Consider the following 20,331-nt stretch of genomic DNA (forward strand, 5'->3'; position numbering starts at 1 on the left):
ATGTAGGTATTTATTGCTATAAACTTTCCTCTTAGCATGACACTTGCTGCATAAGTTTTAGATGTAGTGTTTCCATTTTCATTTATCTCAAGATACTTTTTATATTTTCTTCTTAATTTCTTTATTAGTTGATTGTTCAGGAGCATGCTATGTAATTTTCATGTATATGTGATTTTCCAAAAATCTGTTACTGATATTTAGTGTTATTCCATTGTGGTCAGGAGAGACACTTGATATGATTTCAATATTCTTAAATATTTTAAGACTTGTTTAGTGGCCTAATACAGTCTATTCTGTAGAGTGTCCTGTGTATGCTCCAGAAACATGTGTACTTTGCCTCTGTTGGATGAAATGTTTTATATATATGTCTCTTAGGTCCATTTGGTCTGAAGTGTTGTTCACACTCAAATCATCATTCCCCTATTGATTTTTTTTGTCTGAATGACTTGTCTATTGTTGAAAGTGAAGTATTATATTCCCTATGTTATTGTGTTACAATCTATCTCTCCCTTCAGTTTTATTCATATGTGTATTGTATATTTAAATGTTCCACTGTTGGGTACATACATATAAAATTGTGTTTATTTTATTTTTATTTATATATTTATTTATTTATTTAAGGATGCATAGCATTCTGTGGTGTATATATTCCACATTTTCTTTATCCAGTCTATCATTAATGGGCATTTAGGTTGATTCCATATCTTTACTATCATAAATAGTGCTGCAGTGAACATATGTGTACATGTGTCTTTGTAATAGAAAGATTTATATTCTTTTTTTCTGTTTATTTTGAGATGGAGTCTCTCTCTGTCACCAGGCTGGAGTGCAGTGGCACAGTCTCACTTCAATCTCTGCCTCCTGGGTTCAGGCGATTCCCCTCCCTCAGCCTCCCGCATAGCTGGGACTACAGGTGCTCACCACCATGCCAGGCTAATTTTTTGTATTTTAGTAGAAACGGGGTTTCACCATGTTGGCCAGGATAGTCTCTATCTCCTGACCTCATGATCTGCCTGCCTTTTGGGTGTATACCCGGTAATGGAATTGCTGGGTCTAATGCTATTTCTGTCTTTAGGTCTTTAAGGAATCACCACACTGTCTTCCACAATGGTTGAATGAATTTGCTTCCACCAACAGTCATAAGTGTTCCCTTTTCTCCACAACCTCACCAGCATCTTTTATTTATTTATTTATTTTTACTTTTTAATAATACCCATCCTAACTGGCATGACATAGTATCTCACTCTTAATGGTGTGAGATTGTTTCTCATTGTGGTTTTGATCTGGGCAGTATGTCCATTTTAACTATATTTATTCTTCCTATCCATGAGCATGAAATGTTTTTCCATTTGCTTGTGTCATCTCTGATTTCTCTGAGAAGTGGTTTGTAATTTTTTAGAGACCTTTTACCTCCATCATTAGCTGTATTCCTATATATATTTGTTGTGACTGTGAATGGGTATTTGTTTGTGATTTGGCCCTTGGCTTGACTGTTGTTGGTGTATAGGAATGCTAGCAATTTTTGCACATTAATTTTGTATCCTGACATTTCACTGAAGTTGCTTATCAGCTTAAGAAACTTTTAGGATAGGCCGAGATGATGGGTTTTCTAGATATAGAATCATGTCATCTGCAGACAGGGATAGTTTGACTTCCTCTCTTCCTATTTGAATTCTCATTATATCTTTCTCTTGCCTGATTGTCCTGACCAGAATTTCCAGTATGATATGGAATAGGGGTGGTGAGAGAGACCATCCTTGTCTTGAGGCAGTTTTCCAGGGGAATGCTTCCAGCTGTTTTTCATATGCTTGTTGGCTGCATATATATTTTCTTTTGAAAAGCATCTGTTCATGTCTGTTGCCTACTTTTTAATGAGGTTGTTTCTTTTTGTAAGTTTGTTTAAGTTTCTTATAGATGCTGGGTTTGTCATATATGGCTCTTATTAATTTGGGGGTATGTTCCTTCAATACCTAGTTTATTGAGAGTATTTAAGATGAAGGGATATTGAGTTTTATTGAAAGCCTTTTCTGCATCTATTGAGATAATTGTGTGGTTTTGTCTCTAATTCTGTTTATGTAATAAATCACATTTACTGATTTGCATATGTTGAACCAACCTTGCATCCCAGGATGAAGCCTCCTTGATCATGAGTAAGCTTTTTGATGTGCTGCTGGATTTGGTTTGCCTATATTTTGTTGAGGACTTTTGCATTGATGTTCATCAAGGATATTGGCCTAAAGTTTTCTTGTTTTGTCATACCACCGCCAGGTTTTGGTATCAGGATGATGCTGGCCTCATAGAATGAGTCAGGGAGGAGTCCTTGTCAATTTTTTGGAATAATTTCAGTAGGAATGGTATCAGCTCTTCTTTGTACATCTGGTAAAATTTAGCTGTTAATCTATCTGGTCCTGGCTGGTTTTTTTGTTTGTTTGTTTTGTTTTTTTCTTTTCTTGTTTTTTTTTGGTTGTTAGGCTATTTATTACTGCCTCAATTTCAGAACTCATTTTTTATCTGTTGAGGGATTCAGTTTCTTCCTAGTTCAGTGTTGGGAGGGCGTATGTCTCCAGGACATTATCAATTTCTTCTAAAATGTCTAGTTTATATGCATTTATAATCTCTCATGATGTTTGTATTTCTTTGGGGACTGTGGTAATACCCCCTTATCATTTCTGATTATGTTTATTTGAATCTTCTCTCTTTTCTTCTTTATTAGTATAGCTGGTGGTCTATTATATTAATTTTATCAAAAAAACCAGCCCCTTGGTTTGTTAATTTTTCTAATTTTTGTGTGTGTTTCTATCTCCTTCAGTTCAGCTTTGATTTTGGTTACGTCTTGTCTCCCGCTAGCTTTGGGATTGATTTGCTTCTGGTTCTCTATTTCTTTTAGTTGTGAACATCTTATAGAATTAATGTCCTAATTTAAGCTTACAGTACCTTAACTTCAGTCATCTACAAAAACCCTACAATTCTACTTTTCATTCAACACATTTTATGCTATTGATGTCATACTTTACACCTATTTATATCATGTACGGATTAGCCAATTATTTATGCTATAATTTTCCTTTTTATTATTTTATTGGTACATAATAGATGTACATAATTTGAAAGTGCATGTGATAATTTGATATATTCATATAGTCCAATCAGGGTATTTAGGATATTCATAACGTTAAATATTTATATTTTATGCTAAGAAGATCTTAATTGTTTCCTTCTAGCTATTTTGAAGTGTTCAGCAGATTAATATTAACTATTGCCACCTTACTGATTTATCAAACACTAGGTCTTATTTCTTCTATATAACTCTATAGTTATTTTTAATACACCTTTTTAAAACTCTTCTATTGAGTTAATAGTGATTTATACTCTACTTTTAAAGTAGTAGAATATCCTGAATTTGACTACATGTTTACCTCTATCAGTGAGTTTTACACTTTCAAATATTTTTCTATTGTTACTTATCATCCATTTGTTTCAACTTTAAGAAATTCCTTTAGCATTTCTTGTAATGTTGGTCTCACAATGAATGCCTTTAACTCGTTTGTCTTGTAATGTTTTCATCTTTTCTTTATTGCTGATGGGCAGTTTTTCACCATATAGTATGGTTGATTGGTGATTCTCTTTTTCTTTCAGCACTTTGAATATGCCATTCCACTCCCTCCTATCTTCCAAGCATTTTGTTGAGAAGTCTACTGATAACCTTATGGTAGATACTTTATATGTAATGAGTTACTTCTCTCTTGCCACTTTCCAGATTCTCTCTTTCCCTTTGGCTGTCAACAATTTGATTACACTGTGTCTCATAGTATTCTTTTTTGAACTGATTTTGCTTGGCATCCCGTGAGGTTCCTGAATATGTATATCCCTCTGCCTCCCAAGATTTGGGAAGTTTGCTGAGGATAATGGCTTCCAGCAAACCACCATGGCACACATTTAACTATGTAACAAACCTGCACAACCTGCACATGTATCCTGGAATTTAAAATAAATTTGAATAAAATTTTGTTTTAAAGATTTGGAGCCAGGCACGGTGGCTCACGCCTGTAATCCCATCACTTTAGTAGGCCAAGGCGGATGAGTCACTTGAGGCCAGGAGTTCAATATCAACCTGACCAATGTGGCAAAACTCCGTCTCTACTAAAAATACAAAAATTAGCTGGGCATGGTGGCACATACCTGTAATCCCAGCTACTCGGGAGGCTGAGGTGGGAGAATTGCTCTAACCCAGAATCAGGAGGTTGCAGCTAGTCAAGATCGCAACACCGCACTCCAGCCTGGGCGACAGAGCAAGACTCTGTCTCAAAAACAAAACAAAACAGAAAAAGATTTGGGAAGTTTTCACAAAGTATTTCTTTGAATAAGATTTTTGACTTTTTGTCTCTTCTCTTTCTTCTCCTTCAAGTACTGCCATAAATGTATATTAAATGATGTCTGATAGATTGCTTGTGCTCTTTTACTTTTTTTTTTTTGTCCCTGTAATTTGCTAATTTCAAATGACCTGTCTTTGAGTTTACTGATTTTTCTTCTACATAATTGAGTCTGTTATTGGAAGTTTCTGTAGTTTCTATTAAAATTTTTAGTTATGTCATATTATTCAGCTCTAGGATTTCTTTTTTATTACTTCTATTTCTTTTTCCTTGTTTTTTTTTGTTTGTTTGTTTTTTTTTTTACTATACTAAGTTCTTGGAAACATGTGCAGAACGTGCAGGTTTGTTACATAGGTATACACATGCCATGGTGGTTTGCTGTACCCATCAACTTGTCATCTACATTAGATATTTCTCCTAATGCTATCGGTCCCCTAGCCCTCCACCCCCCAACAGGCCCCAGTGTATGATATTCCCCTCCCTGTGTCCATGTGTTCTCATTGTTCAACTCCCACTTATGAGTGAGAATATGTGGTGTTTGGTTTTCTGTTCCCATGTTAGTTTGCTAAGAATGATGGTTTCCAGCTTCATCCAAGTCCCTGCAAAGGACATGAACTCATCTTTTTTTTATGGCTGCATGGTATTCAATGATGTATATGTGCCACATTTTCTTTATCCAGGCTGTTGTTGATGGGCATTTGGGTTGGGTCCAAGTCTTTGCTTTTGTGAAAAGTGCCACAATAAACATACGTATGCATGCATCTTTATAGTAGAATGATTTATAATCCTTTGAGTATATACCCATTAATGGGATGCCTGGGTCAAATGGTATTTCTAGTTCTAGATCCTTGAGGAATTACCACATTGTCTTCCACAGTGGTTGAACTAATTTATACTCCCACCAACAATGTAAAAGTGTTTCTATTTCTCCACATCCTCTCCAGCATCTGTTGTTTCCTGACATTTTAATGATTGCCATTCTAACTATTGTGATATGGTATCTCATTCTGGGTTTTGATTTGCATTTCTCTAATGATCAGTGATGATGAGATTCTTTTTTCATGTTTTTTGGCCACATAAATGTCTTCTTTTGAGAAGCGTTTGTTCATATCCTTTGCTTACTTTTTGATGGGGTTGTTTGTGGGGTTTTTTGTTTGTTTGTTTGTTTGTTTGTAAATTTAATTAAGTTCGTTGTAGATTCTGGATATTAGCCCTTTGTCAGAAGAATAGATTGCAAAAATTTTCTCCCATTCTGTCAATTGCCTGTTCACTCTGATGATAGTTTCTTTTGCTGTGCAGAAGCTCTTTAGTTTAATTAGATCCCGTTTGTCAATTTTGGCTTTTATTGCCACTGTTTTTGGTGTTTTAGTCATGAAGTCTTTGCCCATGCCTATATCATTTACTTTATTTCTGTCTTCCTCACCATACCATACTTAAGAGAGACACAAAATCTGTCTCACTCATTATTACATCCCCTAGTATCTGGCGTGGCACCTGACACATAGAAGATGCTCTATAAGTAAATATCAATTAATGGAATTAATTTTGCAAACTTTAGTAACCTATAAGATGGGTTTAACTTTGCAACACCGATCTAAAGACTGGAACTTCTGGGACCACCTCTTGAGTTTCTTCCCTGATCTAAGGCTTCTGCCATTATTTATACAGGTCTCTTGCTAGAGCAGTATGCTGCGTTACCTGAGATCTGTAAACTGTATTTCCCACAGTGCTACTTCTATGTCAGATGCCCCTTTCTTACCCTAGAGAAGGGAACTTGGTGAGTACAATTAGAAACCAGAACTAATCATTTTACATATTAACCTTTTTCAATTATCCCAGTATCCCTGTGGGGCAGGCACTCATCTCATGTTTGGAAAATAAGACACAGAGAGGTTAAGAAACTTAATACAAGTTTGTGCACTGAATAGGTGGCAGAGCAAGAATGAGGATCAGCTATTTTCATACTTTTTCATGCTGAGGCATAGCAGCCACCCAGATAATCCCTGCAGCATTCCATGGCTCATAAGAGAAGGCACTCTCAGTGCATGGTAGGGGCAGTCAACTGGAGAGGCATGGTAGACTTGCAAAATTTTATTTAATGAGGGGTGGATAAGAGTGTCTAGAGTTAAATATGTCACTAAATTTCAGAGTCCTGTTAACTCCAGCACTTGCAAGTGAAGAGAATAGACATCTGTGCTTTGCCTGCTCATCAAGCACCACTCACTCCCCTCTCTCTCTGGGACCCCCCTGCTTTCCCATTCTCAGTTTTGTGTCTCTCCTGTGGGTGTATGTCAATCAGAGCCATTCTAACACCATGATTGGCTCAGCAGTGGGCACATGACCTTTTCTGAGCCAGTGGCATGCTTGAGCCTTCAGGTGGAAATACCAGAGTGAAGACTCTCAAATTTTCCCCCTGGATCTGCACCTAGAAGTGTGTGGCCCCAAATTGACAGAATCTGCTGAGATGGTTCAACTGTAAGAGGTGATCCTAATTTGGAAAGAAGCCAACACTAAAATAAAGAATCTATGACCTAATGGTGCCTTGTGTCTGTATCTAGAGAGACCTGACTTGCTGATACTAAGCAAGACAGTATATTATCTTCCTTCCTTCCCCTTTCCTTTCCCCTTTTTCTTTCTCCCTCCCTCTTCCTCCTCTTCCTCTTCTTCCTCTTCTTCTTATTCCTCTTTTCAACTGCTCCCTTCTCTCTTTCTTTCTTAAGCCAGTATTGCTTACGTTTTCTGTTATTTGAGTTCCAAAGAATCCTATCAGATATAATTCATCTCATTTAAAGATCTCAACAACTCTATAAGACAGTATTGGCAGGGCAGGACAGAAATTAGAGGCATTGAATTTATAATAAAAATTTACAAAACTTAAATTTTCTTATAATCAGGAAAATTATTACAACAGTACCATCTTCAGTTGGCAGAACAGTGTTTTTGTTTGTTTGGGGTTTTTTTTTGTTGTTGTTGTTGTTGTTGTTGTTGTTTTCAGTATTTTAGGCTGGGACCTAAAGAAGCTAGCTGCTGCTACATTTTAGTGGCTGACTGCTAAACTGGCTTCATTTTCCTTTCTTTCTTTTGTCTTGTTTATTGTTCTTCTTTTCACTTCAAAAGGTGTGAGCTGTGTTGAGAGTAAAATGATAAGGTCAAGAGCAAAGGTACAGGAGATTGACAGAGCCTTTTGCATGTGTTTTAAAGGGTAAAAGGGGAAAGCCTGCAGGTAAACTACCCAAAGTGTATTGAATTTTAATCTCTTTCACTGTTTATGTAAAAGAAAACATGACTTTACAAATCTGGATTTTAAGTTCAATAGCAATTATTCTTTTTTTCCCTTTTGAAATATGTTTTCATAAGGTACTTTTTATCATTTTTGTTTTGGAGGATCACTACACCACAGCAGAATAGCAGCGGAAGAGCAGCAGAACAGGATAGACTCCCATTTGACTGGGCAGGAAACTGAAGCTCAGAAAAATGAACTGAACTCCTTAATATCTTATCACAAATAAGTCATAGAACAGTGTAACAATTCTGGGTTGTTGATATTTATCTTAATGCAATAATATTCCATGCTGCCTTCAGCCTGTCTTAAAATCAATCAGGGAAGCCTAACTCAGGTAGTGGTTTGGTGAGTGGTAGTCTATTTCAGTGGTTCCCAAACTTGAATGCATATCAGAATACTCTGGAGGCCTTGCTAAAACAGGGCTGATCTCCACTCCCAGGATTCCTGAGTCAGTAAATCTGGAATGAATCTCAGTAATCTGCATTTCTAACAAGTTCCCAGGTAATGCTGGGATGCTGGCTTGGTGTCCACACTTGGAAAACTGCTAGTCTGTTGGACAGAATGACTTCAAATAAAGGAGCAGCAGATGCCAGAGAAATAGTACACAAGCTGGAGACTGACCACAGTCCACACCGCCAAGCTGAAGAGCAGCTTTCATAGACAGAGAACAACATATGCAGCTTCCATTTATTGAGTACTTACCGGAGGCAGGCATTGTATTAAAAGCTCTACACAACTATCCTATTTAATGTTGCTTCTCTCTAGTATGAATTTGCTTATGTCTAATGAGATGTGAGAACCAGCTCAATGTTTTGCCACATTCTCCACATTTGCAGGGTTTCCCTCCAGTGTGAATTCTCTCATGATTAGTCAGGTCTGAGAAGCACTTAAAGGTTTTGCCACATTCTTCACATTTGTAAGGTCTCTTTTCCATATGAATTTTCTTGTGGTTAATCAGGGTTGAGGGGTGGGTAAAGGCTTTGCCACATTCTTCAGTGATGTAGGGTTTCTCTACAGTATGAATTTTCTTATGTTTACTAAGGACTGAGAACCACTTAAAAGCTTTTCCACGTTCATTACATTCATAGAGTTTATCTCCAGTATGAATTATCTTATGTTTAGCAAGGTCTGAGAACCACCTACAGGCTTTGTTACATTCTTCACATTTTTAGGGTTTCTCTCCAGTATGAATTCTCTTATGAATAGTAAGGTCTGAGAAGCACTTAAAGGCTTTGCCACATTCTTCACATTTGTAGCGTCTGTCTCCAGTATGATTTCTCTAGTGTTTAAGAAGGGTTGAGGAGCAGGTAAAAGTTTTGTCACATTCTTCACATTTGTAGGGTTTCTCTCCAGTATGAACTCTTATGTTTAGTAAGGTTTGAGAACTTTTTAAAGGTTTTGCCACGTTCTTCACATTTGTAGCATCTCTCTGCAGTGTGAATTCTCTTTTGTCTAATAAAATCTGAGAACAACCTACAGTCTTTGCCATATTCTTCACATTTGTAGCATTTCTGTGCTAAAAAATTTATGTTCAGTGAAGATTGAGCACAACTTAAAAGCTTTGCCACATTTAGTACATTGACAGGTTTTTCTATGCATAGTTGACAAACATCAGTAAAGGCCATTATAACTGCTCTTCTGCCCCCTTGCATAGATGGGTCCTTATATAAGCAATATTAAGCTGAGACTGCTGCAGAGGGGGGCTAGAGCCTAGTTACAAAAGTAATTTTCAAGTCAACTGCCAAGACCAATATTGATGAACACATGAGCCTTTCTGTCGAGAAACTATTGTGACTACTTTTGGACTCCTTGGTAACATTTGGTAGCAGGCTCAAGGCCAAACTAGACTCTACCAAGCCCCTCAGGAAATGGGGGTGTTTCCAGGTTTGAATCCAGAAACACAGTTAATGAATCTATCACCTGGGTATGGGTCCTCACTCTCAAAATTAACCCCCTAGGTCTTGGACTCCATGAGGGTTTCACAACCTGCAGCCTAAATACTAAAACTTCCACAAAGACTTTGGTCTGTGGAAGAATGCAGAATTATTGTTGTCGTGGAGTAATATAAGCAGTTGATCTCCTGTTCTGCCACCTTGCTAACATCATTTCAACAATGCCATTAAAAAAAAAGATAAAAGCCATATAATTCTAGCCCTACAGCATTTGCTACTTTAATCAGATATTTTGAATAAAACTAATTAAATATTTGCCAGAAAATTTATTTCATATGGATTGAATGCACATAAGGAAATGTTTAAAGCAATTGTTTTAAGCATGAAAAATTGATATTTAGACAATTAATGCATCTCTGTGACAGACCTGGAGTAGTTACTGTGTGCTGCTAAGGTTTCTACCTCTAGATGCAAGAAAGGGTACCCTTGTGCTTTCTGTTTGTCTAGTTGTGGCAAGACTGAATGAGGAATATGGGGAATAAACATGGAAAGAGAATTTCTGCAACTCAGGAATAACCTTGGAAACAGTGAAGAGACTGTTTTACTCCAAAGGAGAACCCAAAATTTGAGTTTATTTGAGAAGTGTTAGAAAATGTCCCCTACCACCCACACCTGGTAGATTATAACAAAACTAATTAAAAGCAAGCCAGGAAGGAAGGAAAAAAAGGAAGAAGGGAAGGAAGGAGGAATCAGGTGGGAGGGTTAGGGCTAGGAGGCAGAAAGGAGGAAAAGAAAAAAAGACTTCCAGTTTTAAGGTATTACATTAGAGATAATATGTAATTACAGTATTATCAGGCCATATACAATAGACAAAAATTGACCTAACATCAATATTTCTCCAATTTTAAATAATTTAAAAACTAGGAGTCATGCATATGCCATGAGTATCAAACTTAGTGTTTGCTTGAAGAATGTATTCAATAAATGCTTTTCCTGCACCTAAATCTCCCTTTATCTTTATCCATCCATCATATTATCCATTTTGAGGGTGTTTTCTTTTTTTTTTTTTTTTTTTCTCACAGTAGAGATCTTAGTCATCCTCAAAGAAGAACACATCTATCTCCTTATCTTTGTTACTTACAGATAGGCTACCTCTTGAACTCCTGACCTACTCACCAGATGTATTAAAATGTTAATGTATATTCTCCACTAGTATTTTATTATCACTTTATCCATGATTATCTGTGGTCACCTCATCTTATTAAACATATTAGGTAGCATGATAGGAATCTTGGAATTTTTTTTTTCCTAAGCATACCATTTCTAACTACTTCAAAGGAGATACTTCATGGCTAGTGTTCAATAATATGCTTTTACTAGCCAATTCAAATCATTTTAAAATGCAGGTTTTCTATGAAAACTTCACAAACTAGTTTTAATAAACTTACATAAGCCTGTTATTCAAAATCATTAATATTTTATTAAGTTGATGGAATATCAGTTCTAGTTTATTAACATGCTCTCTGAGATCAACTAGTTTTACTCACCTAGGTATTATAATTTACTTCTTTAGTACTATATTAAATGTACTAAACCTTATAAAATGCTCTGAGCTTCTTAAAGAAGCCTTAACTACAAATTATATAACTAAAACCCAGCAAATTATAATTACATTTGAAAGAAAATTTTAGCTTTGCATTAATCAAATATCCTTTATAAAGATTTTTTTTAAATAAAACCATTATAGAAAAGAGGAAACCCAAATCTCTCAAACACATGTGAAAAATATATCCACTCATTTAGTAATCCAAGACATGCAAATTAAAACTCAATTAGATTTCATTTAAAAACTACCAGATTAACATTGAAACAAATCAGAAACTGCCAATTGCAGGTGAAAATGTAGATAAAATATGCACAAACTAGTACATTTGAGGACATTAAGTAGAACATTTTAAGTTATTTATATTCTGTAACGCATCAATTCAATTTTATGTATATGTAATCCAGAATAGTATTTGTTCATGTGTACAAGAATACATGTACAGACGTATTCTTGGCAGTTTTTTTTCTTTCAAATTAGTCTAAAACTGGTTATGTTCACCAAGCTTAGGATGAGTAAATTTCGTTATAGTCAAGCAACACAAAAATGTAGATTATAAAAACAAATAGTGGTATTCAACAATATGAAATTACTTTACAATGTATAACACAAGAAGCAAGGTACATAATTATGCATAGTATGGGTTAAAACCAAGCAAACCAAAGCAGTGTTTTGAAATGGTGAATGCATATTAAAATAAATAATATAAGCAAAATATTATCACAGAGATGAGAGTGATTATTTCTGCAGAAAGTAGTATTTGGTAGAGGGACACACAGCAGATTTAAGGGCACTAGAAATGTTCTCCTTTTTAAAAAGGTGACAGTTAAATGGATTTTTATCAATACTTAACTAAGCTACACATACATTTTATTTATTCTTGTGTGCCTATAATACTTCTCAGAATAGTAAAAATCAATCTAACTTCCATTTTACGTAACACAATATAGAACAAAAAAAGAAGTCAGGGGAGATTGAAATGAAATCAAAACAAAATTAAGAATATAGAGAAAAAAATTGGTTGTTTTGTTTTCCCAGGATCTCAATAAAGCATCTATTAGCTAAATATTCCTTGGCTTAGTTCAAATTTATAAAAGGCTTAACAAATGACTTCTATAATAAAGAGACAAGATACCTGAATAGCCACAGCACAGACAATTTAATTGGGTTTCATTAAGATTGATTATATTGGCATATATAGTTATATAATGTGGCATATGATACTCAGACTATCAGGCTAGTAAATGACTTCAGTATTGACCGTGACTTTTGGAAATTAGGTGATTAGTGATTTAAAAGAAAGTGGAAATAAAGTAAAAGAAACTGGAAGACAAGTAAAGGAGTACTTGGAAAATTTCTGTGCAGTCATTGTAAGATATTAATCTTTACCATTTTTTTCTATCACTTAGGTTATGTTCTAATTCTTTTAAATGAGTTTAGACATTGCACAGGTGTTCAAATACTCTTTTTTATACTATCCATAAAAGACTTCTAAAAATATTATTATTCCTGGAGCCCAAATTACTGGTACTCTTTTCTTTGTATTAGTTTTATGGGTATTGTTCCACAGATAATCAGTGTCTACCAACCAAACAAAGGCTTCCTTAGAAATCCATGAATGATTCATTCCTAAATGAAGAAACAATTTATCTTTAAAATACTATAAATAAAATTCAAAGTGACATTTAAGTCAATTTGTCTTTTATACTTGTTTAAGCCACTGCAATTTGTAAATTTCTTGTGGAATAACTATATCTAAAGGAAGAAGTCATTATACTGTAAACCTTTTGCAAAGCATCAATTGAGAAAAAGTGTGTCCTTCATGTAGCACATGTAATTCATTTCCTACATACACTTAGAGCAAATAACACATGTTAGTATACATAAGCTGTGGTAATTTTTTTTTTCTATAAGTTAAATTCATGCTAGCTCTCTTAATCAGAAAAATGTTCTATTACAACATGCACACACACACAGAGAAAGATATTCAACTGTATGGTGGAATGAATAATGCAAATAGTCTTATGTAAAAGACGCTTATAAATGCCAAATAAAAGCATTATAAATATCCTCTTAATTGCCTGAATGAGCTCACAAGAGAGTAACAGAAATCTCCACGGATCAAAAATGAAGAAGCTAAAAATTAAAATGGTTAGTTGAAAGTGAACTTGTGTCTAAACTGGGAATTTGAACTAACCTATGTATTCTAGAATTTTGATCTTGATGATTGCATGGATATAGAAATTGAGGGCTTAGTGGGGGTAGGGTGTGAGGATTCCATAAAGAAGTCAAAATTCAGTACTGAATCTGAAATGCCAGAATAATGCCAGAAGAAGGATATCATAAGGAAAAAAAAGTATGCCTATTGTGAGCTGCAGATGGAGAATATCTACCCATGCAATTACAACCAAAGATCTGCTTTTTCATGAGTTTATTGTCTATATTTATACTTTAAAGATACTTGGGATGTCAAGCAGGAACAAAGGCAACTTAGCAGTAAAATGATTATACAAAATTCCTACATATAAAGCATATCAAATATTGATACACAGTATAAAATAAGTTCAGACAAAAGTAAATATGCTACAACAAAGGAAAATGAGAAGCTTAGACACCCAGCATCTTTGGAAAATGGAATCTTTGGATATAGAATATAAAATAGATGTCAAAAAATTTAGTGGAATAAAGATAAAAATAAAAATGTAAAAAGGAAGAAAAGATGAGAAACGAGCCCCCCAAAACAAATAGGCATATTATTTAAATTATCAAAAAGAACCTCTGGAAATTACAAACAGGATTATTCATATCATACATGCAATGGATAGATTAAATAGCTTAGGTAGAGATAATGGAAACATTAGTAAGCTCAAACATGCATCAGAAGAGATTACCTAGATTGGCACAGATAGAAGAAATTTGAAAATTTTGAAAAATGATATTAAAAATCATTGAATATAGGCAGATAAAAGAAAGAAATTGTATCCAAATAGGAAGAGAGAAAGTCAAAGTAACTCTGTTTGTAGATGACATAATTATATATCTAGAAAACCTCGTAGTCTTGGACCAAAAGCTCTATCAGCTGATAAAAAACTTCAGCAAAATTTCAGGATATAAAATCAGTGCACAAATCTCACTGACATTTCCTCTACACCAACAACAGCCAAGCCAAGATCCAAACCAAAAAGGCAATCCCATTCACAATTACCACAAAAATTATAAACTACCTAGGAATACAGCTAACTATGGAGGTGAATGATCTCTGCAATGAGAATTACAAAACACTCCTCAAAGAAATCAGAGAAGACAGAAACAGATGGAAAACATCCCACGCTCATTGATAGGAAGAATCCATATCATTAAAATGGTCATACTGCCCAAAGCAATGTACAGATTCAGTGCTATTTCTATAAAATTAACAATGCCATTTTTCACAGAACTATGAAAAAACACTATTTAAAAACTCATACGGAATCAAAAAAAGAAAAAAGAGTCCGAATAGCCAAGGCAATCCTAAGGAAAAAAAAAAAAAAAAAAAAAACAGGGAGGCATTACACTACCTGACTTCAACTTATCCTACAGGGCTACAGTAATGAAAACAGCATGATACTAGCACAAAAACAGGCACCCAGACCAATGAAACAGAACAGAGAGCCCAGAAATAAGGCCACACACCTGCCACCATCTGGTCTTTCACAAAACTGACAAAAGCAATGGGGAAAAGATTCCCTATTCAATAAATGGTGCTGGTATAACTCACTAGTCATATACAGAAAATTGAAGATGGACCTCTTCCTTACACCATACACAAAAATAAATTGAAGGTGGATTTAAAACTTAAATATAAATCCCAAAACTATAAAAATCCTGGAAGACAACCTAGGCAATACCATCCTGGACATAGAAATGGGCAAAGATTTTATGACAAGATCCCAAAAGCAAGCATAACAAAAGCAAAAGTTGACAAATGGGATCTAATTAAACTTAAAAGCCTCTGCATTTCAAAAGAAACTATCAACACAGTAAACAGAAAACCTGCAGAATGAGAGAAAATTTTTGCAAACTTTGCATCTGACAAAGGTCTAATATCCAGCATCTGTAAGAAATTTACAAGGAAAAAAACATTAAAGTGTGAGCAAAGGACATGAACAGACACTGTTCAAAAGAAGACACACATGCAGCCAATAAGCAAATGAAAAAAAAAGCTGAATGTCACTGATCATTAGAGAAATACGAATCAAAACCACAATGAGGTATCATCTCACACAAGTTTGAAAGGCTATTATTTAAAAGTTAAAAAATAACAGATGCTGGTGAGGTTGTAGAGAAAAGGGAACACTTAATTCACTGTTGGTAGGAGTGTAAATTAGCCTAACCATTGTGGAAAGCAGTATGACGATTCCTCAAAGAGCTAAAAGCAATCCCATTACTGGGTATTTACCCAGAGAAATACAAACCATTCTAACATAAAGACACATGCACAGGTATGTTTACTGCAACACTATTCACAATAGCAAAAACATGGAATTAACCGACATGTCCATCAATGGGAGACTGGATAAAAAAATGTGGTACATATACACTATGAAATACAATGCATCCGTAAAGAAGAATGAGATCATGTCTTTTGCAGAAATATGGATGGAGTTGGAGCTTTTATCCTTAGCAAACTAATGCAGGAACAGAAAACCAAATACTGCATATTCTCACTTGTAAGTGGGAGCTAAATGATGAGAACTTAAGAACACAAAGAAAGAAACAACAGACACTGGTATCTATTTCAGGGTGGAAGGTGGGAGGAGGGAGAGGAGCAGAAAAGATAACTATTGGGTACTGGAATTAATACCTGAGTGATGAAGTAATCTATACAAGAAACACCTGTGACACAAGTTTGCTTATATAACAAACCTTCACATGTACCTCAAACCTAAAAGTTTTTTTTAAGAAAAGAATACTAACAGTAGTTTCAGAAAAATAGACAAAAAAATGAACAGAGTATTTAAAGAGAGTAATAATTTTCTAGAACTGGTAGAAGATAATGATATATAATATATAAAAAAGTACAATGAATACCTGACAAACATTTTTATGAATGGAAATAAAACTTCAAAGAAGTACCAAAGACAAAAACAAGATTTTAAATTAGCCATAACAGAAAGGTAGTTTACGCAGAAATGTGTGATGATTAGATTGGCAGAAGACTATCAATAACAAAAATAGACAATAACAAGAACAGCGGAAAAAACTCTTAAAAATGCAGAAAAACTACAACTGCCCATTCAGAATTTTATGCACATTTAATATTCTTTTAAGAATAAAATGTTAAATGGTAGTAATTTAGACACTGATTGAAAGTTAATTAACCCTTACTAAATAAAGGTTCAAAGTATTTGCTTCATAAGAAATGTAAACTAAAATAAAAGAAGAATCAAAATATGAAATGGAATGGTGAGGAAAGGTATTGGTAAATATGAATTCAATCTAAAAATAATATAGAATGTAAACAATATCCAAAAATGTTGGGAATGGTATGTAATATGTAAGTAAAATATTAGAGAAAACATGTAAGAAAGAAACAGTTCTTAGAAATTCCACTGTTCAGGCTGGGCATGGTGGCTTATGCCTGTAATCCCAGCACTTTGGGAGGCCGAGGTGGACGGATCATTTGAGGTCAGGAGTTCGAGCCCAGCCTGGCCAATATAGTGAAACCTCATCTCTGCTAAAAGTACAAAAATTAGCTGTGTGTGATGGTGCACACCTGTAATCCCAGCTACGCGGGAGGCTGAGGCAGGAGAATCGTTTGAACCCTGGAGGCAGAGGTTGCAGTGAGCCGAGATCCTGCCACTGCACTCCAGCCTGGGTGACAGAGTGAGTCTCCATCTCAAAAAAAAAAAGAAAAATTCCCATGTCCGAGGGCCTCCCATACTTTTTGAGATTAATAGAACTACTGGTGAATTTAGATGTATAGCTAGATACACACATAAACGCACACATATATAAAATGTAAGTGTGTTAAGCATAAATACCTACAATTTAAAAAAATTTGATTACATAGTTTAAATACCATTAGAAGAGAGAAAAAAGAATACAAAAACATTAAACCCAAAGAAGGCAGTAAAGAATATTAAGAACATATTAAGAACAAAACAGGGTCACAGGATGCTACAAAATATAGTTCTTTTTTCCTTTCCCCCTCTTTTTTTTTTCTTTTGGTTGGAGACAGGGTCTCACTTTGTTGCCCAGGCTAGAGTGCATGGTGCCATCTCAGCTCACTACTATCTCTCCCTCTGGCTCAAGGGATCCTTCCACCTCAGCTTCCCAAGTAGATGGGACCAGAGAAGTGTGCCACCACAACCAGCTAATTTTTAGTATATTTGTAGAGAGAGGGATTCTCCATTTTGCCCTGGATGGTCTTGAACTCTTGAGCTCAAGAGATTCACCTGCCTCAGCCTCCCAAAATGCTGGGATTACAGGTATGAGCCACTGTGCTTAGCCCAAAATAAAGTTTTGATAATACATTAAAAGGATTCATAATTGTGATATATGCAAATAGTTTACAGTTGTTAGTTAAAAGGCAAAAATCATAGAATTAAAAAGAAACCAGCATTTTGCTATTTGTAAACATAAACCGTAATGGCAAAGACTGACTGAAACTAAATAGACAAAATTGTGCTAATTAAATCTTGATGAAGACAAGTGATATAGCCAGATTAAAACTAGACACAGTGTAATTTTAGGTAGAATCATCACATTATAATAACATACACAATTTGGGGCACTCGTTATAAATGTTATTAGCATATGATCTTTGAATCTCTTGATTTTTTGATATATGTAACTAATGTAGTTCCAAAATACATAAAGAAAAAATAGACATAATTCAATAAGATATTGATAAATTAGGCATCAAGCTCACTAGTATCAAATAAATAAATAAAATTGGCCACATACTAAAAATTAAAACAAGACTCAGGGATTATGAAGGACTTGTTTAACAGACCACATTTTGCTATCAAAATTCCATTAAGTTAAAAATGTATAACAAGATGACTGGGAAAAATATTTTCAAAAGCAAACATGAAAAGTAGTAGAATAACTTGTGGTTCAAAGTAAAATAGTGTAATTGGAGAATTCACCACATGATTTTAATTTTTATAAAACAAAAGAAACTGTTAGCAAATTAGGAATAGATGTGAGTTTTCCAAATTTAATTGCATGTATCTTCCAAAAATCCATCAACAAACAGTCACGACCTGATTAAAGTGTTCTTTTAAAAACAGGAGTGAAAAGACATGGTTGTATGTTTTCATTACTATTTTTCAATATTTTATTTGAGGACATATCTAGTGCAAAAGGACAAGAAAAAGGAATAAAAATAATAAATAGAAAAGAAACCTCTAATTATTTACAGATATTTTTAGAAAATAATTAGACTATAGACAAATTATTGGAATCCATTAGGTCAATGTGTAACAAACTGTATCATTGTTATGCAAATAAATTATTGGTCAATCAACCAGAAGCAAAAATAGAGGCAATATAATAGAAGAAAAATAGCATTTAGAAAAGAAGTGGAAATATTAAATTTTTATGAATATCTAAATTACATATGCAAGATATTTTTGAAGAACAATATAAAATTTTATGGATAGGCATTACAGAAAAACAAGAAGAAAGAAGCAGGAGAAAGAGAGGTTTTCTATGTCATGAATGTAAACACCCTAAATCTTGTTTTAGGAAAGATTTTTAAAACCACACTCCTAAGTAAAAAGAAGGAGAATAAAACCTGATAAATATGACCATGTTTCTGTGTTTCTATAAATAGCAAATAAAGAAGAAAAAATTACCAAGAAACTATGAGAAGATATTTGCACAAACATAACAACATAAAAACTTTCGGTGTTCGTATATTAATAGGTAAGTATCCCAAATATAACAAGTGATGTATTCAATAAAGACAGATGTACTTCCTCCACAACATAGCAATTCTTTTCCTAGGTATATGCCCGAAAGAAAGATCTGCTTATGTGAAGAAGTAGACATGCATAGCAATATTATAGCAACATTGTTTACAAGACTGAAAGAAATGGGAGAAAACCAAAATGTCCAATGCCAGAAAAAGTTTTGATGGAAATGTGATGTAATAGTATAATGAAATAGTAATAATTAATAAAAATTATGAAGTTAGCTATCAACAAAGATGAATGCAATCAAGTTATTAACAGAAATAACAAATTGTTCAAAACAATTATAATTATTTTGTACCTCTTTTACAATCTTATTTTAAACCTATAATACAAAATTATAAATGTTTATAGATACATACATGTGTTTTTAAAATTTAAAAATATGTATGGAAATGATAGATCTAATGATAATTTCCTTTGTGCAGGGAAGAATGAAGAGGAAAGGAAATGAGATAGGGTGTACTGAAAGACTTTCAATATTTTAGGTGTTGTATATCTTAAGCTAGTTGGTGGAAGGTGAATGTGTATAATTTTTGTATACTCTGGCATTTCTTGAAAAATTAGTCATATAAAATAGAATGTTTTTTAACTTAAAAATCATTAATGTCAACTTAGGGAGAAAATGATTTTTTAAAAAATCAGAAATGACAGTATTTATTTACATTATAATAAAATTCTATGATGTATCTAATAATAGAATGAAGAGATTTACATCTGCCTCTGTAGTCTCTTTGCTGTCAAATTGTAGTGATGACAGAAACTGAATATTGCCTGATATCTGAACCATAATGAGCATGATTTTGAGTTTAAAAAGGTAACACTCTGGGTTTTTAAATATAAAATTATTGGTGATTATAATGCTTTTCAAATCAATATTAAAGTTAAATAGGAATATTTATTTAGAAACAACATATTTCCAACCAAGTGTTTACTCTTAACTCTAGACTTGTCCAATATTCAATTTAATAAAGTATATCCACTACTCATGAATGATGTATCTGAGATCATCTTTAACCATTGTCTGCTTTATAATATATGTTCCCCATGGGTATTATCTCTGTGCAACTCTTTTGATTTATGGAGAAAATAGAATATTATACACTGTTGTTTTCAGAAAAGCTAAATCTAGCATAGAGCAAATGATTTAGCAGAAAATATTACTACCACTAAAAATAAGTATACCTGCCTAAAGTATTTTTTATTATTTGCCCAAGTTGTC

At 34.0% G+C, this 20,331-nt stretch overlaps 1 pseudogene; it reads right to left on the reverse strand.

The window, feature by feature from the left end:
• Positions 1 to 5,711: 5,711 nt before the first annotated feature.
• Positions 5,712 to 20,331, reverse strand: part of LOC100998723 — a 38,093-nt pseudogene continuing 23,473 nt past the window's right edge.

Source organism: Papio anubis, chromosome 5 (assembly GCF_008728515.1).
Source record: "Papio anubis isolate 15944 chromosome 5, Panubis1.0, whole genome shotgun sequence".
Lineage (NCBI taxonomy): Eukaryota > Metazoa > Chordata > Mammalia > Primates > Cercopithecidae > Papio > Papio anubis.